Consider the following 25442-nt stretch of genomic DNA (forward strand, 5'->3'; position numbering starts at 1 on the left):
AATTTTCATAGATTTATGTTTCACACTTGAATCTACAGTCCATTTTGAGTTAATTTTCATAAGAGTCTGGGGTTTAGGAAGAGGTTACTTTGGTACCTATGAATTTCCTGACCCTAGGGCTTGAATATGATTAGTACATGCATGGGTTTTGAATAAAGCAAAGATGACAGAAAAATGCTGTAGGCGACTGAGCTGGTAGGCAGGACCAAAAAGAAAAGATTCATTAAAAGTATGTATCTAGGGGCACCTGGGTGGCTCAGTCGGTTCAGTGCTCACCTTCGGTTTGGGTCAGGTCCCAGGGTCCTGGGATCAAGCCCTGCATTGGGCTCCCTACTGGGCGAGGAGTCTGCTTCTCCCTCTGCTGCTCCCCTTCCTTGTGCTGTCTTTCTCTCTCTCTCTGTCAAAATAATAGATAAAATCTTAAAAAAAAAAGAAAAAAGTATGATCTAGAGAAGTTTGGGTGTGTTAGCAATAGCTAAAAACGTGTAGCCAATGTCCATGAGCTGCACCAAATTTCTTAGTGCGCCCGTCCTGAAACTGACTTTTGCAAACACGGGGCAGACTTCCGCGGTGTGCAACCAGTGCAGTCACGACTGGCCCCACGCTCAGAAAGCGCCCCCCAGACGGGGTTTAATGCTCTGCAGTCAACACTCTGAACTCTTCACTTGATCTTCGCATTTGTGTTTTGTAAAGACGGTCTGATGGGACAGTGGCTGCTCTTCCTCAGGCTGAAGTCTCGGCTCTTGTCTGGTTCTATCATCCCCAACCCCCCAACGGAGAGGGTCTCCGTGGTTGGCTCCCCGGACACACAGCAACTACTGCCAGCCTTTGCCCTCAGCAAGAGCCTGGGCGGGAAACAGGTTTGGGGGCACGTACCCTTGAAGCCCCTCCCTGCCCGCCGGGCAACTTAGTAGTCAAAAGTTTTAGCAAGCACCTTTAGCCCCTGGGACTAAGGAACTAAACGTTTTCTGTGTATCTACAGATCATACATTGTTTCCAAAAAACAGTGGGAACCAAACCCTCTCCCACAGCCCCCCACCCCACACCCATACACAACCTCTGGGCACCACGATAACGTGTGTAGCTGGCGCCATGGCGTCTGCCCGCAATCAGAAGGGTCACAGACCACCCTGCTCCCCTTTTCCTGATTAACTGCCCTGAAGTTCCTATTGATTTATTTGACGCAGAGAGAGTGCCTAAGCACCTGTACAAGCGGGGGTGGGGACGGGGGCAGCAGAGGGAAAGAGAGGGCCCTGATTCCACCGCCCACGAGATCATGACCTGAGCCCAAAGCAAGAGTCAGGCACTCCACCCACTGAGCTGCCCAGGAGCCCCGCTGCCCTACAGTTCCTTTAAAAATCTTTGGGCCAGGCAGAAACCTCAGAGTTGGTTTTTGGAAAAGAGTCTGCCTTCTCCCCAGCTGGCCATCCTCCTGAATAAAGCTCATATTTGCTTCCAGTCAAAACTCATTGATGGGGCATCTGAGTGGCTCAGTCGGATAAGCATCTGGCTCTTCATTTTGGCTCAGGTCTCACTGTCATGAGACTGAGCCCTGCAAACAGCTCTGTGCTGGGTGTGGAATCTGCTTAAGATTCTCTCTCTCCCGGCGCCCAGGTGGCTTAGTGGCTTAAGCAACCAGACTGTTTATACACCACACTTGTAGGGTTTATACACCACACTTGTAGTGGTAGTATATAGAAGAGTCTTGGGGCGCCTGGGTGGCTCAGTGGGTTAAGCCTCTGCCTTCGGCTCAGGTCATGATCTCGGGGTCCTGGGATCGAGCCCCGCATCCGGCTCTCTGCTCAACAGGGAGCCTGCTTCCCCCTCTCTCTCTCTCTGCCTGCCTCTCTGCCTACTTGTGATCTCTCTCTCTCTGTCAAATAAATAAATAAAATCTTAAAAAATAATAAAAAAAAAGATTCTCTCTCTCCCTCTCCTTCTGCTCCTCCCCACCCTCCGGACTGCCCATTCCTCTGCCCAAGCAATGAGCTGCCAAACCTGGAGTTTTTGGTAACAGCCTGTGCATCAAGTCACAAAGAACCTAGGAGAGTCTGTCGCACCTCTATGGAATCATAATGCCCGAGGCAGCACACTATTAAACGCCAATGAAAAGCACCAGGACAGGGTGAAAGAGACAACAAAAGAAATGCTTCTTCTTGCTGTTTGAGTAAGGGGCCCTACAGTTTTATTTTACATGAGGCCCCACAAAATATGCAGCCTAGCTAGTATCAACATAGCAACTTGTTTAATTTATGTTTTATAGAAATTCCTAGAACATCAGAATTATAGTCAACAAAAGAACAGCATACATCTATGACCGGCTCCAATATAACCCCAACGGAGAGACTTCCAGATTTAACACAGCAGATAAAATCTGAGTGTTCCCCAACTTACTTCAAAATAATCACCCAAAAACCAAGATATAAAAGAGAAATAGCAGTACAAAGCACATGTTTGGGGAAAAAAAAAATTGAAACCTCAAAATACAAAACAGGGGGAATAACTGCGAAAAAGCAGTGAAGGTCGAACAGTATATGGAAGGCGCAGACAGAGTAAGCCCGAGAATGCAGATCCCAAAAGACAAATCTGGGGAGCCCACTTCCCCTTCGAATGTGGTGTATCCGCAGGTGGAAAATCCATCCACACTCTAGTTTGCTAATGGAATGGAATCAAAAGCTGCCAAAGGATAATCTCTGTAGACTCTATTCGGTTCTGGGAAGTAGAAATGGGGGTAAATGAGAAATGAAGCCGGTGGTCACATTCACAAAAAACCGTGAGTCAGTAAAATAATGGACCAAGGGGAGACTGCCTTTGCCGGCTGCCCCTCAGTGCAAATTGTGAGGAGGAACAAAAACCAGGAGCTCACAAACTGTGAGAAGGAGAAACCTTGCTAATAGGAAAAGAATCCGATCTCTTCTCCTGTACAAATTTCCTGTGTACAATCTGTCCAAATTGTACCTAGACAAAGATACAATGTAAAAGGAGGAAGCAAAGATTTTTAAAAAGCAAATATTAGGCAAAGAACACACAACAACAACAATAAAATGAAGCTGATAAAAGCTGTGAACAAGCATACTCCCAAGAATTTCTTTTTCAGGCGGGCTCCATGTCCACAGCGGACTTGAACTCATGACACTGAGATCAAGAGTCACATGCTGGGGCGCCTGGATGGCTCAGTGGGTTAAAGCCCCTGCCTTCAGCTCCCGTCAGGATCCCAGGGTCCTGGGATCGAGCCCCACATCGGGCTGATGCTCAGCGGGGAGCCTGCTTCCTCCTCTCTCTCTCTCTCTCTCTCTGCCTACTTGTGATCTCTGTCTGTCAAATAAATAAATAAAATCTTTAAAAAAAATTAAAATAAAAAAAAATGTAAGCCCTTAATCTCTTTGAGTTAATTTTTGTGAGTATTGTAAGATACGGCTCTGATTTCAGTCTTTTGTTTGTGAATAGCCAGTTTTCCTAATACCATTTATTGAAGAGACTATCCTTTCCCCATTGAGCATTCTTGCCTCTTGTCAAATATTAGTTGATTATATATGTGCGGATTTATTTCCGAGCTATCAATTCTGTGTGTCTGTTTCTATCCTAGTACCACTGTTTCATTACTTTAGTACGCTATAGTGTATGATCTCACTTATGTGTGGGGTCTAAAAATATCACGCTCATAGAAAGAGAATAGAATGGTCATTTTCAGGGCTTAGGAGGGAGGGAAATGAGGAGATGTTAGTCAAAGAATACAAATGTCCAGTGATTAGAGGAGTGAGTTCTGGGATCCTATGGTGACTATAGTTAATAATACTGCACTGTATACTTGAAAGTTGCTATGCGAGCAGACCTTTACTGTTCTCAGCAAAACAACAGGATGGTAATTATGTGAGATGAAGAGTGTGTTAACTGTTATTGTGGTCAACACTGCACAATAAATATGTGTATCAAATCATCACACTGAATACCTTAAATTTACACAATGTTATATGACAATTATATCTCAATAAAGCCGGAGAAAATAGGGCAGCTTATATCTCCCAGTTACTGGATTTTTTTTTTAATTTCAGCATTGGGTCAAATTAGCAAACAACACTGGACTTACAAAATATTTGGAATGCAGTTATAATACAAATGCTGCATAAAAGACCATGCGGAGACATAGCTGGAGGAAAATGCACTGGCGGAGAACGTAATAAAAACAAAGAACGAGGTGGTCTTCCAGCTTCTGATCTGGCACCAAGAGAGCCTGGAAATCACCTCTCCTATCCTCACAAGAAGAATGAAGCGAACAAGCAGAAAACCAACAACTCTCTTTAGGTCCGTCACAGATACAATGTCACAGGGCAAACCGCAGGCCCAACCTGAGAAAGACGCGCAGATTCAGAGAGTCACAGGTGACCCAGGTGTAAGGTCAGGAGGGGAAGCCCGCTGCCAGAGCCAGCCCGGGAAACTGGTAATTGATGAGGTAATTGATGAGGAGCTGCAGGTTCCATGTGGAAAAGTCTGACAGGGGAAGGCAACGCTTCTGCGAGCTTTACCTCCAGGAACCCCACCGGGTTCTCACAGTGGAGAGGGGAGAGAAATCCCCCGAGCTTCAGGAAGGAGGAAGAGAAGAGTAGCTATTTTGAAAGATGCTCAGAGCATTCTGTTCTTAACAGGCCTTCCCTCAAGAAAAACGATTTTACCAGAGCCTAACCTATTGGGATTTTACTAGAGCCTAACTGATCTGTGGAAAGGGAAGTCTCCTACTCCAGCAGGATGCTCTAGCCTTTATACAGGACAGGGTAATGCTTGACTCTAGCCCCAAGTAGTCTTCCAGTCTTGGGGAGACGGGGTGGCCTAGCCCAGGGGCATAGGCTTACCAGAAGACTCGTACTTCATCACAGAATACAGAAGACTTCCCCTGTCCCACTCCTTCTCACCACACCAACAGAACTCCTGTATAATAACAGAGGAATAGGACTAAAGGAAATACACATCCCAGATTTTATTTAAGAAGTCTCTAAGGAGGGGCGCCTGGGTGGCTCAGTGGGTTAAAGCCTCTGTCTCTGCCTTCCGCTCGGGTCATGAACCCAGGGTCCTGAGATCGAGCCCCGCATCAGGCTCTCTGCTCGGTGGGGAGCCTGCTTCCCTCTCTCTCTGGCTGCCTCTCTGCCTACTTGTGATCTCTGTCTGTCAAATAAATAAATAAAATCTTTAAAAAAAAAAAAAAGAAGTCTCTAAGGAAATGCAAAGACAGAGGGGAGACAAAAGAGGAGAACAGCAGAGGAAATTTTAGTCTCTGACAAGTGCCGCTCCAGCAAACAGGAAACACAGCTTAACTCCTAGTTAGAGAAACAGAAATCCTCATTCTAAATCTTTATTTACCTCAGTTCTTTTTACCCAGTACAATGTGTTTGCCTTTCAAGAAAAAAAAAGATACAAGGCATATTAAAACACAAAAGACATAGTTTGAAGAGAGAGCAAGCCTGAGAACCAGACTCAGATATGGCAGGGATGTTGGAATTATCGGACCAGGAATTTTTTTTTAAAGATATATTTATTTCAGACAGTGCCCCCCACCCCAAGACCAGGAATTTTAAAAACTATGATTCATATGCTAAGAACTCTAATGGAGAAAGTGGAAAACATGCAAGAACAATATAGGGGTGCGCCTGGGTGGCTCAGTGGGTTAAGCAGCCGACTCTTGATTTCAGCTCAGATTATGATCTCAGGGTCGTGAGAGGTGAACCCTGCAATGGACTGAGATCCATGAAATCAAGCCCTGCGTGGGACCCCGAGCTCAATGTGAGTTTCCTTGTCCCTCTCCCACCCCGTCTACCCCCTCCCCTGACTCCTACTTACACACATATGCTCTCTCTCTCTCAAATAAATAAAATCTTAAAAAAAGAAAAAAACAGATGGGTAATGTAAGGTAAAAGATGAAAATTCTAAGAAACAATCAAAAGGAAATGCTAGAAATTAAAAAAACACAATAGGAGAAACAAAGAATGCCTTTGATGGGCTCATTAAAAGATCACATGGCCAAGAAAAGAATTAGTGAGCTCAAAATTATCATTAGAAGCTTCCAAAACTTAAATGCATAGAGAAAACAGACTGAAAAACTGAATATTCATGAACTGTGGAACAATGACAAAAGACGTAAAATACATTAGAGAAGAAGTGATAATATAAGAAATATAATGTTATATAAATTAATAGAAAATGGAAAAACAATTGAAGCAGTAATTAAAAATAAGACTTACTATTGTAGAAAAGTCAGGAAACAATAAATCATTAAGTGACTTATAATAAAGAAAGCACAGACATACAAAATAGAGGTTAATTATTAGAAAACAATCATCATGTGAAATAAATTAAAAGAAACACAAGGTATACCTGGGAGTCTCAGTCAGTTGTGTCTGACTCTTGGTTTTGGCTCAGGTCATGATCTCAGGGTCATGTGATGGAGTCACGTTGGACTCCTGCTCAGCAGGGATTCTGCCTGAGATTCTCTCCTTTTCACTCTCCCTCCCCTCTGCTCCTCTCCCTGCTTATATGTGTGTACTCACTCTCCCTCTCCAAAATAAAATCGTAAAAAAATAAATAAATAAATAAAAGAAACACAAGTGACTACTTTTTTTTTTTTTTTAAAGATTTTATTTATTTATTTGAAAGAGAGAGCATGAGAGGGGAGAAAGTCAGAGGGAGAAACAGACTCTCCAAGGAGCAGGGAGCCCGATGTGGGACTCGATCCCAGGACTTTGGGATCATGACCTGAGCTGAAGGCAGTCGCCTAACCAACTGAGCCACCCAGGCGCCCCCACAAGCGACTACTTTTGAAAATCCCATGCAAATACATGTTTTAAGCCATTCTTTCTTTTTTTTTTTTTTAAGATTTTATTTATTTGTCAGAGAGAGATACACAGAGAGCACAAGCAGGGGAAGTGGGAAAGGGAGAAGCAGGCTCCCCACTGAGCGAGGAATCCGATGCAGGGCTCGATCCCAGGACCCTGGGATCATGACTTAAGCTGAAGGCAGACGCTTAACCAACTGAGCCATCCAGGCACCCTTAGCCATTATTTCTTCAAATAAGTTATGCCTCTTCTCTCTTTTCCTTCTGGAACTCCTATAATGGGAATGTTACTTTGCTTGATGCTGTTCCATAAATCTTTTTTTTTTTTTAAATATTTTATTTATTTGACAGAGAGAAATCACAACTAGGCAGAGAGGCAGGCAGAGAGAGAGGAGGAAGCAGGCTCCCCGCGGAGCAGAGAGCCCGATGTGGGGCTCGATCCCAGGACCCTGGGATCATGACCTGAGCCAAAGGCAGAGGCTTTAACCCACTGAGCCACCCAGGCGCCCCTGTTCCATAAATCTCTTAAGCTATTTTCACTTTATAAAATTCTTTTTTCTTTTTGCTGCTCTGTTTGAGGGAATTCTTCCACTTTGTCTTTGAGTTCACTGATCCTTTCTTGTACTTCCTCTAGTCTACTGGCAAGCCCCTCTAGTGTATTTTTCGGTTCAATTATTGTATTGTATGTTCTGTGACTTCTTTTTGGAATGTTCTTGTATTTTCTCTCTGTTCAAGCTCTCATTTTGTTCATTCATTCTTCTCCCAAATTCGGTGAGCATCTTTAGACTTTTTTTAAAAAGTTTTTATTTATTTGACAGAGAGAGAGAGAGACAGCAAGAGAGGGAACACAAGCAGGGGGGGTGGGAGAGGGAGAAGCAGGCTCCCTGCTGAGCAGCAAGCCTGATGCAGGGCTCGATCCCAGGACCCTGAGATCATGACCTGAGCCAAAGGCAGAGGCTTAACCGACTGAGCCACCCAGGTGCCCCCATCTTTATAACTATTACTTTGAACTCTTTATTAGGTAAATTACTTATCTTCATTTCATTAAGGTTTTTTTTTTTTCCCCTGAGGTTTTATCTTGTTCTTTTGTTTAGAATATATTCCTGTTTCTTCATTTTGCTTGCTTCTCTGTATTGGTTTCTATGCAATAGATGAAACAGTCACCTCTCTCTCTCTCTCTTTTTTTTTAAAGATTTTATTTATTTATTTGACAGACAGAGATCACAAGTAGGCAGAGAGGCAGGCAGAGAGGCAGGCAGAGAAGCAGGCAGAGAGAGTGGGGGAAGCAGGCTCCCCACTGAGCAGAGATCCTGATGTGGGGCTCCATCCCAGGCCCCTGGGATCATGACCTGAGCCGAAGGCAGAGGCTTTAACCCACTAAGCCATTCAGGCACCTCAACCTCTCTCTGTGTCTTGAAGGGTGGGCCTTGTATAAGAGATGAACTTTATAGTTCAACCCTATCCTAGTCCTTGCTTATCTCTCAAACCTTTGCGATTGTTCAGGCAGCCTATTTTTAATAGATCCCAGTATTTGGGGGTGTGTCAAGGTCAGTGTCCCAAAATAGAGGATTTCTGTCTGTACCCAGATTCAAGCTGATTGGAAGCCAGACCCTCAGGCAGCAGCTTTCAAAAAATGCAAATGCAGGGCGCCTGGGTGGCTCAGTGGGTTAAGCCGCTGCTTTCGGCTCAGGTCATGATCTCGGGGTCCTGGGATCGAGTCCTGCATCGGACTCTTTGCTCAGAAGGGAGCCTGCTTCCCTCTCTCTCTCTCTGCCTGCCTCTCTATCTACTTGTGATCTCTCTCTGTCAAATAAATAAATAAAATATTTTTTAAAAAATGCAAATACATACAGTCCTGTGGGCCCACGAGTATAAGCTACACTGACCCTCAGAACTCATAAAAGAGCTGAACTATGATATCAACTTTTGTGACTCAGGTGACGTTTGTACAAGAGTATAGCCAACGTTTGCAGACTATATCCCGTTTTCAAGTACACATGGTACAGTCCCTAAGAGTGTCTGGCTATTAAAAAGGTCTCCGTACATTTAAAAGGATCAACATCAGCCAGAATAAGATCTCTGACTATAACCTAATGAAATTAGAAATAAAAGAAATCTAACATCACACTTCTAAATAACCCATGGATCACAGAAAAAAATCATAAATAAAGTTCAAAAATATTTTCAACTAAATGCTAATAAAAACCAACACATTAAAATATGTAGGATGCAGATAATGTAGCATTAGAAGGAAGTATATAATTACAATACTTAGATTAGAAAATGATGGCCTAAATTCAATGATCTAAAATTCCATCTTACAAAGCTAGAAAAAGAAGAGCAATGTAAAGCCAAAGTGAATAGAGGGGAGGAAATAATAAAGATAAGAGCATATATAAATAATATTAAAACAGATAACTAATAGAGAAAACTTAAAAAGAGGGCTAATGGCTATGGATTTCTTTCAAGAAAGAACATACTCTAAAATTGGATCATTGGGATGCCTGGGTGGCTCAGTGGTCAAGCTACTGCCTTCGGCTCGGGTCATGATCCCAGCGTCCCAGAATCAAGTCCCGCATCAGGCTCCCTGCTCAGCAGGGAGTCTGATTCTCCCTATGACCCTCCCCCCTCTTGTGCTTTCTCACTCTCTTTCTCTCTCATAAATAAAACCTTTTAAAAAATTTTAAAAATAAAAATAAAATTGGATCGTGTTTATTATTGCACACTCCTGCAAATAGCCTAAACACGTTAACTGTACATTTTAAATAGGTGAAAAGTATGGTATGTGGATTATATCTCAGCAAAGCTTTTTTAAGGGGAGCCTGGGTGACATAGTTGGTTAAGCATCTAACTCTCATTTTCAGCTCAGGGTGTGATCTTAGGGTTATGGGATCAAGCCCTGCGTTGGGCTCCGCACTCAGCATGGAATCTGCTTGAGATTCCCTCTCCCTCTCCCTCTGTCTTTCCTGCTCATGCTCTGTCTCTGTCTCTCTCTAACTCAAAGAATAAACAAATTTTTAAAAATTGGCTACGAGGGGCGCCTGGGTGGCTCAGTGGGTTAAAGCCTCTGCCTTCAGCTCAGGTCATGATCCCAGGGTCCTGGGATCAAGTCCCACATCGGGCTCTCTCTGCTCAGCAGGGAGCCTGCTTCCTCCTCTCTCTCCCTGCCTGCCTCTCTGACTAGTCTCTCTTGTCTATCAAATAAATAAATAAATAAAAGCTTTAAAAAAAAATTGGCTACGGTTATTTAAAAAAAATCAAAGAGTACAATAAGCTCACATATTGCTCGAAGAAAGGAAAGAAATTACTAACATCTGCAATGAAAAGGACTATAAACACAGATCTTACGGACATAAAATAATGTTAATGTATTGACAAGCAGATGAAATAGACACGTTTCTTACAAAACGTAGCTTAGCAAAACGGACACTTGATGGAACAGAAAATCTGAATAGCTCGCCATGTATGAAGTAAACGAATTCATTATTAGAACTTTTTCACAAAAAAATCTGAGACTAAAATTATTTCAAAGCCTATCAACCATTTAAGGAAGAAACAAAACTAATCTTGCTCAAAGTCCTTCCAAAAATGAGGAGAAAACATTGCTTCTTGACATGTTATAAGACCAGAATAACACTAATACCAAAATCAGGTAAAGATACTACAACAAAAGAAAATTATCAAGTAATATTCTTCATGAATATAACCCCCCCAAAATGCTCAAAAATACTGGAAAACAAATCCCATAATATGTAAAGAATATAATACATATTAACCATGTAGAATTTAGCTCATAAAATCAATGTATGTATAACTTTCGACAATCAATCTAAATCATTCATAGTTTAACAGTAGCATTCCATATCTTGATAAAAGTTTTGGTTACTTACAGAGTGTTGGATTTGTCAAACACTTAACATTGCTGTATTTCCTTTTATGTAAGTCTTGTCTCACATTTTAAGAAATCCCATAAACAAATATTGAAGTTTAGTTAATGCTATGCATACTGAATTTTTTTTTGGCTAACGTTTACTAACGTGCACAGTTTTCTTTGAAATGCATTACAATTTGTTTTAGATTTCTAGAGAGACATATGGCTAGATTTTTGATAAGAGCAAATATAGTAAAATGCAAATGGTAGAATGTATGACATCTACGGGAGTTCAAGTATGTTTGAAATTTTTTATAAGCTAGGAAAAAAGATATAAATCTTTAAAAATATTAATGAGAGATATAAAATAATGCTTAAATGATTCATAAGACATACCATGTTTTTGACTAGGAAAACACACTGCATAAACACATTGCTTTTGTCAAATTAAGAGGTAACTAGAAAAGTAGATTCTATAATCCATCTAAAAAAAGGGAGAAAAAAAGAAGAAGAAGAAGAAAGAGGAGAGCTGATCTTTTTTTTTAAGATCTTATTTTTGTGAGAGAGAGAGAGAGCGTGCACACAAGCAGGGGGGAAGGGGCAGAGAGAGAAGCAGACTCCCTGTTGAGCAAGGAGCATGATATGGGACTCTATCCCAGGACCCCAGGATCATGACCTGAGCGGAAGGCAGACACTTAACTAAGTCACCCAGGGGCCCATAGGAGAGCTACTCTTAACAAATATTCAAACATATTATAAGCTTTTAATAATTTAAAGAGTATGCTCCTGGCTCACGAATAGATAGCTCAATAGCGTTGAGTACAGAATTGAACTACGTATGCAAATATACGCAAGAGAATTTTTGTAATGATACATTGCCGTATTTGTAGGTAAAAATCAATTATTCAATAAATGGTTTGGTGTCCCCTGGGTGGTCATCTGGAAAAAAATTAGGTTGGATCTCTACCTCATACTTTAAACCAAAATAAGAGCAAATAATCAAGGTTGGAATGGAAATGAGTAACTTTAAGGTTCCCCGAGCTTTGCTTTGCAATCTCTTCCAGATTTGCTGGTGATGCCCAATACCACTGGGACAGGTGTTTTCTAGTCTAGCTCTTTGCTTTGTGCTTCTACGTAAAATTGGGTCCAAATCCAAATGCTGGCCAATGCCTAGCATTGTGCTGTTTAATGGGGCAATGACTCACCACATGTAACTACTTAAATTTAACTTGATTAAATTTAGAAGTCAGTTGCTCAGTCCCACTAGCTCTGTTTCAATAGCCACATGGGGCTAGGGGTTGTTATATTAGATAACACAGCTACAGAACGTTTTCATTATTGCAGAAAGTCCTACGGAGCAGTTCTGATGTAGAGCTCAAACTGCAGAACCTTGTTTACCAAACCCAAGTACATGTCAGATGCACTGGAAAAGCTTATTAAAAATAGAAACTTCTGTCTCATAAGTGAAGAGCATGTCACTGCTTAAAACCCGCCAGTGGTTCCCTGTCACTTAGATCAAAGGAGGGTAAATTTTGAGCCCAGGGTCAAATCTAGCCTATTGCCTTTTTTTTTTTCCTATTGGAATACAGCCATGACCCTGTATTCATGTACTTATTTTTAATTGCCACTTTTGAGTAACTGTGAGACAGAAGGTATGGTCAGCAAAGCTGTATCTGGCCCTTTGCAAAAAAAAGTCTTTTTGCATAGCAAAAGGGGTCCAACATCCTGACTTCCTTTTATCATGGTTGCTTTGTCTAGTTTAATATATATTAATTATTTGTTGGTGAAATTCACATGTTGCGGTAACTATTGTACCAAGTACAAGTTTAAAAGTCTAACGAACAAGAAGGACTGAGGGCGTTTGTATCTCTAACATGTTACTAATGGAATAAAAATAACTGATGTGATTCCAAATTATCGGAGTTTGGATCGACATCGCTGGTAAATGAGGTTTTTGTATGAAGCTCATTTATCAGGAATTCCCATGTAGTGTCTATCCCTGTATTTTCATAGGATTGCGATTCTGTTGTAGCTTGCTTTCGTTCTAAGTGTTCAGGATACCAAAGCGGAATAAACTGATAGCCTCTTCTTGTGTGCAAGAAGCAGGAAGATTGTTTTGGGAAGACTTGTCCGACTGATGGGTGGCTGCTAGGGGAAGTCTTCAGGTTCCTAATCCTGGTATCCTTAAGACCTATAAAAACCCACAATGCTCTTAAAATTTTTTTACAGAGTAGCCTTCAAGAAACGCCTTTCACACACACTGCAGAACCACGGGTTTGACTCGTATTATTGAATTCAACCGTCTAGAATCAACTTTGTCCAGGGTTGTCATATCCGCATAGGGAACTGGGAGCACACCGTCATCCATACAGAAAGCACTTCCTCCCCCCCCCAGGAACTGAAACTAGGGTGCTCTGTGCCAGAAGACCTTGGTCTTGAGACCTTGTTTTCAACGTGCAAGAACAGAACTGCTACACTTTAAATGGTGACTTTGATTTCAGTTGCCTTGAATTTTTTTCCTTTCCTCAAGTCGGTCAAGGATGCCTAAATACTGACTTCACATACAACGCAAATAAAAATGAGGTGGAAAGAACAGTAACTCTGGCAACTTCGATCAACTCCTGAGAGGAGAACTCAATACAGACAAGTAAAACTACTCTGGAGGCCACTTGCCCACTCTGGCTTCGGGAGGGCCTTACTTATCCTTCAGTGCCTAAGCTCAGACTGTCCTATCAGTTTTGCTATGAAGGCCTGCTCTGTTTCATTGTTCGTTCTATACTTTGTCACACATCATGTTGCATATTTTTTTTAAAGATTTGATTTATTTATTTGACAGAAAGAGACAGCAAGAGATGGAACACAAGCAGGGGGAGTGGGAGAGAGAGAAGCACGCTTCCCACGGAGCGGGGAGCCCGATGAGGGGCTTGATCCCATGACCCTGGCATCATGACCTGAGCTGAAGGCAGATGCTTAACAACTGAGCCACCCAGGGGCCCCTGGTATTGCATTTTCCTTTCTTTGTTGTTTAATTATACAATGGAGAAGAGGGGGGAAAAAAAGAATACTTTTAAAGCTGATCAGCTGGCTTCTTAGGAGTATACTGTTTTTATCTGGGAGAATAACTTGACGGTTACTCAACGTGTGAAAGCCAAGGCTCCCCTCGGCAGCCCCCAGCCACCTCACGACACCTGGGAATGGGCTAGTACTGATAATTAAGAGAAGGAGGGACAGAGAGGGTTTAGCAACAAGGCAGATTTTAAGTAAACATCGCTGTTCCATAACTTCCCCTCTGTTCCCCACGAATCTTCTATGTGCGCTGTCTCTAGGAGAGAGGTACTCTGCAGGACTTAAGACAAAAGACGTTAAGTTTAGGGTTACCAGATAAAATACAGGATGTCTGTAACTGGGGGCTTTTTGTTTTGTTTTTGTTTTTTTAAGATTTTAAACAATCTCTCCCCCCAACATGGAGCTTGTATTTGCCACCTCAGGGATAAGCGTTGCCTGCTCTACCAACTGAGCCAACCAGGCACCCCAGGAACTGGATGTCTTTTAAAAATTTGCTTAATCTGGCCACTAGTTAGGTTACATGTCCAGATCAATGTAGGGTGGAGAAAAAGGGACAGCCACGAGAAACGAGATACAGGTAAGACAGAAATCAGCATAAGCAAGACAATGTGGCAAGAGGTGAGTAGCTCGGAGATCTTCAGCCCTCTGAGGTACTGGTAGGATGGAGTCTTTGTTTCCCTCTGTAAGTGAGTCTGTAGCATTTTTAAATTAAATATGGGAGGGAAAGGTAACCCTATAAGGCTAGAGAACTTAAAGATACCTAGCCAGCAGAAATCGAGGTTGTAATTTAGTCAATGTTATATATATTATGACCTCACAGGCTTACCTCTCTCACTAGAGGAAACTCCCAGAAGGCTGAGTTCCTCACAGCTGCAAGGGAGACTATCTGGGTGACAGGTCTGGGAAGTCTCCCATGTGAAGACAGACTGTACTGTGACAGCAAGGGCAGCTGGGGCAAATTGCCCAATCTATGGCCTAGGGATCAGTACGTCAAAGTTCATCACTCGGATCAACAATATGAAGTGGAAATACTCCTTATTCTGAACCAAGTTAGAGTGCTGCGGCCAAAACAGAGAGATCTCCTGTCCCCCCCGTGGATCTGAGCCTGTGGAAATGAGAGAAAGTCAATACCGCTTCTGGAGAGGACTCTGGCAGCTGACGACCACGGTGTGTCTGTCCGTGGGAGCGCGAGGAGCGCGAGGAGCGCAATGAGGTACCACTCATGGGGTATCAAGAGTAGTTTTCTTCATTTTATTTGCATAATCATTTTCAAAAAGATGTGCAGCTGTGTGCTATTGGTTTCAGTATCTGGCTGTAAATTCATCCCTCCCTGCCACGGTCGCTTTTACTTATTTTCTCTCCAAACCTTTTGTTATTCTTTTTGTTACTCCTTTCCCTCTGTTCCAAGTTGGGAGATTACGTCAATGATGTAGCCCAGAATTACATAGTTTACCACTCGAGAAGTTTTATGACTATCCTTCCTTCTCTCTAGCATGTGTATAATTTTGCTGAGGCCAGGATTTGACTTAAAGCGTTGCAAGGTTTATGTAAAGGACCCATTACTTAGCTAGTAAGTGAGTCTAGCCATCTGCCCAGTGTATCCTCCTTGACGCAGCTGCTATGCTTATATCGGAGTGTGTATGCTTTGTGGTGGAATGATATGGTATTTAAAAATCGGTGAAAATCTAGGGCGCCTGGGTGGCTCAGTCGGTGAAGCGTCTGCCATTGGCTCAGGTCATGATCTCAGGTTCCTGGGATGGAGCCCCACACTGGGCTCCTTGCTCAGCGGGGAGCCTGCTTTTCCCTCTTCCTCTGCTTGTCACTCCCCTGCTTGTGTGCTCTCTCTCTCTGACATATAAATAAATACAATCTTAAAAGAATTGGTGAAAATCCTAGGATGCTTTGTGAATGAAAAGATTTAGTGTGCCCTATGATTGCCGTTAATATCAACAGATGCTAAACAGATGCTCTCATTTCTATTCATTCCAAACTCGGGCTGGACAAGGTAGTGTAGAGAAACAGGCAGAGTGGACAGCATGAGCAAAGGAGACAGGGCAATGAGAGAACATGAGTTATTTAGAGAACTGCTAATTTGGTATGACAGGAGTCGAGGGTGTAAAGAAGATGAGTGACAAGCAGCAGATAGGAGTAATAACCGCACAGAAGCAGTATTGACTGAAGAAGTAAGGGAGAGAAAAAACTGACAAGATATGAATTTCGTCTGCTCCAAGAGATCAGAGCCCAACTCTCCTTTTGCTATATAAAGGTAGCTCTTTGGACACAGTAAAGGGAGAAACAATGAGGACAGCTCACTTGGCTATTCCTGGCCCAAAAAGGGGGCAAAGGTATTATTTACCCTTTCCTTTTCAGCATCAGGATCAGTTTTATCTTGAAAGATAGGAACTTCTGTAAGTTATTTTAGTGTTCTATGATTTTGACTGACCAAAGTTATATTTCCCACAGTCAGAATGAAAAACAACATCTATCTTGACTCTACAGCGAGAAGGACTTCTACCCATCACAGGCCTGATGTGCGCCCCAGGTGACAAGCAATGGGCGACATGTATGGGAGGTCATGGCATTTAAAAACATCAGCTAGAAGTCTCTTGTCTCTTACATATTCCAAATACAAACCGCCCAGTCTACGGCCTAGGGATCAGTACGTTAAAGTTCATCATTCAGATTAACAATATGAAGTGGAAATGCTCCTTTGAACTCTTTCAACTTGTGTTAATCTGAAAGTCCCTGATGCACGATGTTGCTTAAGAGGGGTATCAGCTTCATACGTCTTGCCACATACAAAGTTCTCCATTGCATGAAAATCTTTGAGCCACAACCTATCAGAGGCTAATTATGAAACTTGACTTTTCAATTTGCTTCTCACTGTAATTATCCAACTATTGTACATTATTCGCTCGGAGTAATTTCTTCTGTGTATAATGGTCTTTTTCTTATCACCAGAAAAAAGGCAGTGCAATAGTCTCACAGAGTCAGGGAATTGTGACCAGTTGAAGGGTCCATGACTTTTTAATATTCACTTCAGTAGAGATAGTTCTTGGTGAGGGGGAGGAGGAGGGTGATATAGATAACTGGCTCACAATATGTTGCCAAATAACTTATTCACAGAAATTATTACATATAATAAGATATACCCCGCAAAGTCAATTCATACAATACAGATGATGGTAACAAAAAAATGTAGGGATAAAAGGAGCTATTGTAACCACCCCAACCAAGCCCCATTTTATACATGATTAAGCTGAAGGTCAAAGAATTTAAATAATTTATTCAAAATTTTACTGAGGGGCACCTGACTGGCTCAGTCAGTTCAGCCTCTGACTCTTGGTTTCAGCCCAGGTCACGATCTCAGGGTCATGAGATCAAGCCCACATCAAGCCCCCGACTCGGCTTCTCTTCCTCTCCCTCTGTCCCTTGCCAAACACGCCCATGGGCACACTCTCTCAAATAAATAAATTTTTAAAAACATTTTTTTTAATTTTACTTATTTATTCAACAGAGAAAGAGAGAGATCACAAGCAGGCAGAGAAGCAGACAGAGAGAGAAGGGGAAGCAGGCTCCCTGCTGTGCAGAGAGCCCGATGTGGGGCTCGATCCCAGGACCCTGAGATCACGACCTGAGCCGAAGGCATTGGCTTTAACCCACTGAGCCACCCAGGCGCCCCTTAAAAACATTTTTTTAAACTGAGAAATGGCAGATTCAGGCTTCATATCTAATTCATACACCCGTGTTCTTTCCATGACATCTCACTGCTGGCCAACTCCACAGCTACACCTTCTACCATGGGTCCAGGCCTCACAATGAAATGAGGGATCAGGTCAAATATCCTATTTTTTTTAAAGATTTATTTATTCGTGGCACCTGGGTGGTTCTGTCATTAAGCGTCTGCCTTCTGGTCAGGTCACAATCCCAGGGTCCTGGGATTGAGCTCCACACTGGGCTCCCTGCTCAGCAGGAAGCCTGCTTCTCCCTCTCCTACTGCCTCTGCTTGTGTTCCTGCTCTCACTATCTCTCTCTCTGTCAAATAAATAAATAAAATCTTAAAAAAAAATTTATTCATTTTAGAGAGGAGGGGAGGAGCAGAGGGAGACAGAAAGAGAATCACAAGCACATTCCACAGTGAGCATGGAACCCGACACAGGGATCGAACCCAGGATCCCGAGATCATGACCTGAGCTGAAACCACGAGTCAGAGGCTTAACTAACTGAGCCGCTCAGGTACCCCCAAATGCCCTATTGAAATAACATGAGGTTTTAAAGTAGGAAAATCCTATCGAAAAGGAAGTACATCTAGCTTGGATGCATTGTTCTTAGCTCAAACTGATTTTTAGCGATCATCACTTCTCTAAGTGCTTTCTAAATATAACAACATGTAATTATTATTATATAAAAGCATATAGCACTGTTTTGAGCATTTTGTTGTTGTTCTTGGGTTCTTTTTTTTAAAAGATTTTATTTATTTGAGAGAGACAGAGTTAGTGAGAGAGAGCACAAGTGAGGAGGAGAGGGAGAAGCAGGCTTCCCGCTGAGCAGGGAGCCTGATGCCAGGCTCCATCCTAGCACCCTGAGGTCACGACCTGAGCAGAAGGTAGTCGCATAACTGACCGAGTCACCCAGGTGTCCCTGTTTTGAGCATTTTTATTAATTCATTGTATCTTTACAACAACCCTACGAGATAGGTATTATTATCATTTTAGAGATGAGGAAACTGAGGCACTTAGAGGATAAGCAGCATGCTCGGCAGGGATGAGAACTCAGATAGTCGACAGAATCCATGCTCTTAATTGCTACGTTTAACCATATACTGAATCATTCATTCTGAAATCGGGTCACAGATTGCTCTCATACTTATTCATCTTTGTTTTTCAGACCCCATCACTTTCCCCTTTTTAATAAAGGAAGCAGTATTTAATTATCCCCTACTCTTTCATTTCTATAGCTTCTCAAGGGTAAAATTGGTTATTATTTTGACCTCTATAATTTTTCTGTATATAGAGCCTTCAACTCCTTTAAAGGGTCTGGATACTCACTCAGAAATTCCATACTTGGGGCACCTGGGTGGCTCAGTGGGTTAAGCCTCTGCCTTTGGCACAGGTCGTGATTTCAGGTTCCTGGGATCGAGCCCCAGATCAGGCTCTCTGCTCAGCAGGGACCCTGCCTCCTCCCTCTCTCTCTTTGCCTGCTGCTCTGCCTACTTGTGATCTCTTTGTCTGTCAAATAAATAAACAAAATCTTAAAAAAAAAAAAAGAAAGAAAGAAATTCTTACTTGTAGGGGTGCCTGGGTGGCTCAGTTGGCTGGATGTCCAACTCTTGATTTTGGCTCAAGTCATGATCTCAGGGTCATGAGATCGAGGCCTGCATTGGGCTCCTGGCTCAGCAAGGAGTCTGCTTGAAATTCTCTTTCTCCCTCTCCCTTTGTGCCCCCCCACCCCGCTAGCACACATGCGCTATCTTTCTCTAAATAAATGAAATATTTAAAAAAAAATCCTTACTTGTACCTCCATCCCTTCATTTTTAAAATATTTTTTTAAAACTCCTCCTTGTTTATTTTTTTAAGTAATCTCTACACCAACATGGGGTTCGAACTTAAAACCCTAAGATCAAAAGTCCCATAACCCTTCCAACCCAGGCAACCACATACCCTTAGTTCCATCCCTTTTTATCCACATTGTCTTGCTCTATCCAGTTTACATTCTCTTCAGTGTAAAAGCAGTTAAGGAGTTGGGCAGTTCTGCCCTTTTTTCCCCATCTCTGTATGCCTTTACCACATATATGGAACCACTCCCCTGCTGTCTGTCTATGTATTGCAAAGTTAGATTAGGATTTTGTAGTTAGGAGAAATGAAAGCACAGATTTTTATGGTATTCAGGTGGTATTATGGTCAAGGATCCAGAAATGTCTGAATCTTGCTATGTCAGGTACATTCCTCCCTGTGGGGAAACACACACACACACACACAAACAATGCACTGTCTCATCATCAACCTTGTAAATGCTTGACACTCCTGTACAAGACAACTTAGCAAGTTTTTTTTTAAAGATTTATCTATTTGAGAGAGAGAGAGAGAGACAGCGCATGCACAAGTAAGGAGAGGGACAGAGGGATCGAATCCTTAAGCAAACTCCCATGAGGCTCGATCTCACAACCCAAGAGACCACGACCTGAGCCAAAACTGAGCTGGATGATCAACCTTCAGAACCATCCAGGACTCTTCCTTAGAAACTTTTTTAAAGAAACGTATAGTACACTCATCCTAAGGTCTAGAAATTTTTTTTTAAATAAAGACTTAACTATTTATTTTAGAGAGAGAGAGAGCAAGAGCACAGGAGAGGTAGAAAGGGAGGGAGAGAATCTCACGTAGACTCTACATGGAGTATGGCCGATGCAGGGCTCAATCCCTCCACCCGGAGATCATGATCTGATCTGAAACCTAGAGCCAGGCACTTAACTGACTGTGCCACCCAGGCGCCCCCTAGTAATTTATTTTTTATTTATTTTTTTAACGTTTATTTTTAAAGATTTTATTTATTTATTTGACAGGAAGAGACACAGAGAGAGAGGGAACACAGGTAGGGAGAGAGGAAGAGGGAGAAGCAGGCTTCCCACTGAGCAGGGAGCCTGATGCAGGGCTCTAACCCAGGACCCTGGGAACATGACCTGAGCCGAACGTAGATGCTTAACCGACTGAGCCACCCAGGTGCCCCGTAGTTGCTTTTAAAAAAAATGTCTGCGTATAGTTGGCCCATAATGTAATGTGAGTTTGGTTGTACAACAAAGAGAGTCAACGTCTGCATATGGTATGCTCTGCTCACCACAAGTACAGCTGCCACCTGTCACTGTGCAAAGCTTAGCAAAGTTTTACTGAAGTAGACAACCTCGCCAAAACATCCATCTAGGGCCTAGAAGGTCAAAAATCCAAATCGGTGCTCTTATCTCTTTCTGATTGGCACATAAGACATAAGAGGCAGTGGTTTTAGTGTGCTGGTCACTTTTCTAACCCACGTCATCTACGTAAGCCTTTGCTTTTTGTTCCATCACCATTAACAGTAGCTCTTGATGTCAAATTCATAATGTAAAACTGTGATAGGACTGTCCTCCACTCTTCCTCCACCAGTCCTCGTCTTTCTCGTGGCCTCGTTTCTGTTGGCTAGCATCCCCATGCTGTAGAATCAACATGCAATCTCTCTAGAGGAGAACATTCCTATCATGTGTTTAAAATCACGTTTGGGATTTCCTGTTACTCTGCCTCTCACCACTCTGCATGGGTAAGGGAGTTCACACTAACGGCAATTCTCAAAGTTACGCCATGAACAGTTTCAAAGAATCCCCCCCGTTCAGTACCACTAATAAACCCTGTTTACCTATACCCGTCAACTCCAAGACCGGACCTAGAAAATCCATTGGCGGTCACTGCAGTTGTCCCTGGGGCTGTTTCTTCTTATTTTCCAGTTCATTTGTCAATGTGTTTCTATTTTTAGTCTTCTAGAAGTTGGCTGAAATACTTTAATCACTATCGGTTCCCTTCCCCTTCCCTTCCCTCTTACCAGGGCATTCCTGTTTTAGTTATCTATCAAATTGATAATGCTGCATAACAAAACACAAACCCTCAGTGGCATACAACTACACACATTTATTTACCGGATTTTTCTCGGGTGTTCAGGCGATCTTAGCTGGGCTCTCTCATGCATGTGCAGTCAGCCCTAGATGCCCCAGGGGCTACTCGTGGCTAGGCTCCCACACACGTCTGGAGTAGACTGCTTGTCAGCTGGGGCAGTTCTGCTCTGCTTTATGAATCTCTCCCCTCTCCAGCAGGCCAGCCCAGACACATCCGCCTGGCAAAGGCAGAGGGAGAAAAGCAAGCCAACTCAAACTCGCTAGCTCTCTTCCAGCCTCTGCTGGTGTCACATGTACTAACATTCCATTTGTGAAAAGAAATCACACTCTGACTTTCCCAGAGTCTGAGCGACAGGGCACTCCAAAATCGCTTGGTAAGGAGTATAAGGCGGGGGTGGGGTGGGGGTTGAATTAAGACCATTAATGAAATTAAGCCACCACATTAGCTTCCTCATTCTTTAACTCATATTTGTAGTGTCTCTGGAGGAAAGGAAGGTGGATGTGAATGCTCAGTACATGGAACTGAACTGGAAGCCTCTGGGCTTTTTCAGTTCCCGTGCCATTAGCCATGCTGTTTCCTGAATCTGGAATGACCCTTTCATCTCTCCCCATCTCCTAGCCAGCTTTCAAAGCTCAGAGTGGAATGCCATCACTTCGTGGAAGTCTTCTATAAGTGACATCAACTGGTTTTGCCTGTTGATCAGCCATTCCCCATTGTTCTAATAATAGAACTTCAGTTTCACTGTGGAGAACTGACATGTCACATCAGTTTTTAGGGTTTCCCATTAACAGAACCCATTATTTGACTCAAGGGGTGGGCGCATGATCTGGTCAATGCAAATCCTATATGCTGGGGGTAGTAATGATTGTTTTGGATATAGACACGTCAATCAAACTGGTCTGAGCCAGAAAAGAAAATTGATATTTAGGCGGCAATAACAGGAAAGAGACTGATACATTTCACTGGAAATGCCAAACCATTAGAATACAGCTTCTGGTGACCATGTGTCTCGCAAATTGGTAGAGCCGACAGTGAGTGCAGGCAACACAGAGTCAAGTGAAAGAAACAGAGAGATCCCTGAATACATAACCTGAACATCTAGCTCTAGACCCAGCTGGTGCTTTTTCATTTATTTTTAGTCCTTTAAAAAATTACTGGACATTTCAGTTACTTGAACCAATAGATTCCATTTTAATTCAGACCCATAACTTGTAACCAAACAAATTCTTCTATAATTCTCTGAAAACCTAAGCCCGTCTCTGCTTTACTAGGACTATTAAGGGCATATTTCTTGAGCCTGAGCCCCTTCCCTCCATTCTCTACATGAGATTCTAAGCGGAGGCACACATCAGTTGGGAGTACAGAATCACCAGAGGAAAGCACTTTCTCTAACTACTTCTGCCTGCTCTGCCCTCTAGTTGCCAATTAATCGTACAGTGAAGTGCTAGTCAAGCGAGCGGGAGGTGTCCCGAAGGGTTTTGTGATGAAGATAGGTAGAAAGTTTATAATTCTTTAAAAAGATTTGATTTACTTATTTGAGAGCAAGCGAGAGAACAAAGCGGGGGAGCTGCAGGAAGAGGGAGAGGGAGAAGTAGTGTCCCCAGCGAGCAGGGAGCCCAATGGTGGGGCTCGATCCCAGGACGTCAGGATCGTGACCTGAGCCAAAGGCAGACGCCCAACTGACTGAGCCACCCAGGTGCGCCAGACAGAAAGCTTAAAAAGCACTAACGATAATCTGTTTCACGGCCTGTGTCATAATGTGCTCTTTGTAAGTTAATGTTTATTTCTACACTTGATAAGTAACTGTTACTTGTGCTATGTTTTATGACGACAGTGCTTAGCTATGTCTTGTTCATCAATTTATCTTCAGGTCAAAAGACAGTGTCTGGTTCATGTTGGGGACTTGGGAGATGGCTGTTGTATGAACAGATGTTGAAAAGAGATTCTGAGTTTTAGTTCTCTGCCACCACCACAGTGAACTCTGAGTTTACGAAAATACAATGAAAATAAATACAATCTGTTCCAAGTCATGAGTGTATGGACTCTACACCTTCCCGACGTCTCCTCTTCGTCCTCACCTTTCTACAAAGACCTTTCTGTTCACACTTAGCACATACATGGATTCAGAAATTCTCGGTTAGCCTTTCTGTAGTTTTCCCATGTTTGTCATTGTTTCACCTTGTATTTTTTTCACCTAAGTCACTTTTAGATTAGAGGTCTTCCTGTGAAGCTTCATTTGTTTCACAAAGGTTTTAATTTTAATTTTACAAAGGTTATAATTTGGATAGCTGAACTGCATTTTTCCAGCCTCCTTCCCTTACTATGGCTTTATTTATTCCCTTTTTAGTTTCAGGTCATTGAATTATAACTACCTTTTTTTTTGGTAACGACCTTTTTTATGACTTTTTGATCTGAAAGTCAAGGGCGAATACTACCTTCGCCCTGTGTGCACACCACCTGCATACATCTTTAGGAAACAAGAGGGAACCCCAGCGCTACTAATCTCAGAATTAAATCATCTTGTCCTTGGTTTCCTTCTGTCTTTAAATGAGGAAGCCCTAAATCCCCCTGTGCTCCAGAGAAAACTGCCCCTGCTCTAGCCTCCAAATTGCTATTGAAAGGAGTTACATAGAAAAGTAACTAACTTCTTTCTCTATGCTCCTAGTAAGACCCTCACCCCTCCCCTACTCCCATCATTTTGTCCATACGCAACCAGGACTAATCTTACTATACTCTTCACTTATTGATGTCCCTTCCAACAAGCAGCCAGATCTACTAGGACATTCTTAGTTTCCCTGGATTCTAATCCTTATGTTTCTCAGTAAATCCCTAATTCTGACCCTCCTTGAACTCCTGAAGACATACAATTTTGCCTCCTGGATCTCAGTGTGTATCATCAGCAAAAATTCCGCACGTCTTTAACTTCTGTATAACTTTCCCTAAGCTTCTTGCTCTAAAGAAAAACTGAGGGGTGGGGGTGGAGGAAAGAAAAGAAGAACCAACTCTCGCCTAATGACACCACAGCCCTTACAGCCTTCTTTCTGGTGACTGTACTCTCTCTCACTTTCTTTCTTTTTATTTCTATCTATCTATCTATCTATCTATCTATCTATCTATCTACTTACCTACCTACCTACCTACCTATCTATAAGTAGGCTCCACGTGAAACACAACATGGGGCTTAAACTCATGACCCTGAGATCAAGACCTGAGCTGAGATTAAGAATTGGATGCTTAACAGACTGAGCCACCCAGAGGCCCCTCTCACTTACACTTTTTATACCTTTAAGTCAGAAAGTGAGTTCCTCCTTGACATTTTCACATTATTATTCCTTTCACTCACCCATAACCCCTGAACTTTCAGTCTCAACTCATCAGACTATACCACCTCTGCCCTTCCTTGTAACAGACACCTACTGATATCCTAGGTCATTTTCCTCTAACTCTTTTTTCTTTTTAAGATTAATTTATTTTAGGGGCACCTGGGTGGCTCAGTGGGTTAAAGCCTCTGCCTTCGGCTCAGGTCATGATCCCAGGGTCCTGGGATCGGGCTCCGTGTCGGGCTCTCTGCTCAACAGGGAGCCTGTTTCCTCCTCTCTCTCTGCCTGCCTCTCTGCCTACTTGTGATCTCTTTCTCTCTGTCAAATAAATAAATAAAATATTTTAAAAAAGATTAATTTATTTTAGAGAGAGAGAGAGAGAGCATGAGCAGGAGGGGCAGAGGGAGAGGGAATCTTTCTCTCCCTCTGTCTCCCCGCCGAGTACAGAGCCCCATGAAGGGCTCAATCTTATGACCCTGAGAATACGATCTGAGCCAAAACCAAGAGTCAGTCACTCGACTGACTGTGCCATCAAGGCTCCCCTCCTCTAGTCTTTGAAGAGTTTTGTTCTTGGCTCTTGGATGTTTTCCCCAACATTACTTCTATTACAATTACTGGTGATTTCAATATCCACATAAATGATAATTCTAATAAACAATATAATTTTTTTTACCTTCTCTCCTCATCTACCCAGCCCTGTTTTAGCCATTTATCTCCATGATGGCAGTCTA

The sequence above is a fragment of the Meles meles genome, chromosome X (assembly GCF_922984935.1).
Source record: "Meles meles chromosome X, mMelMel3.1 paternal haplotype, whole genome shotgun sequence".
Lineage (NCBI taxonomy): Eukaryota > Metazoa > Chordata > Mammalia > Carnivora > Mustelidae > Meles > Meles meles.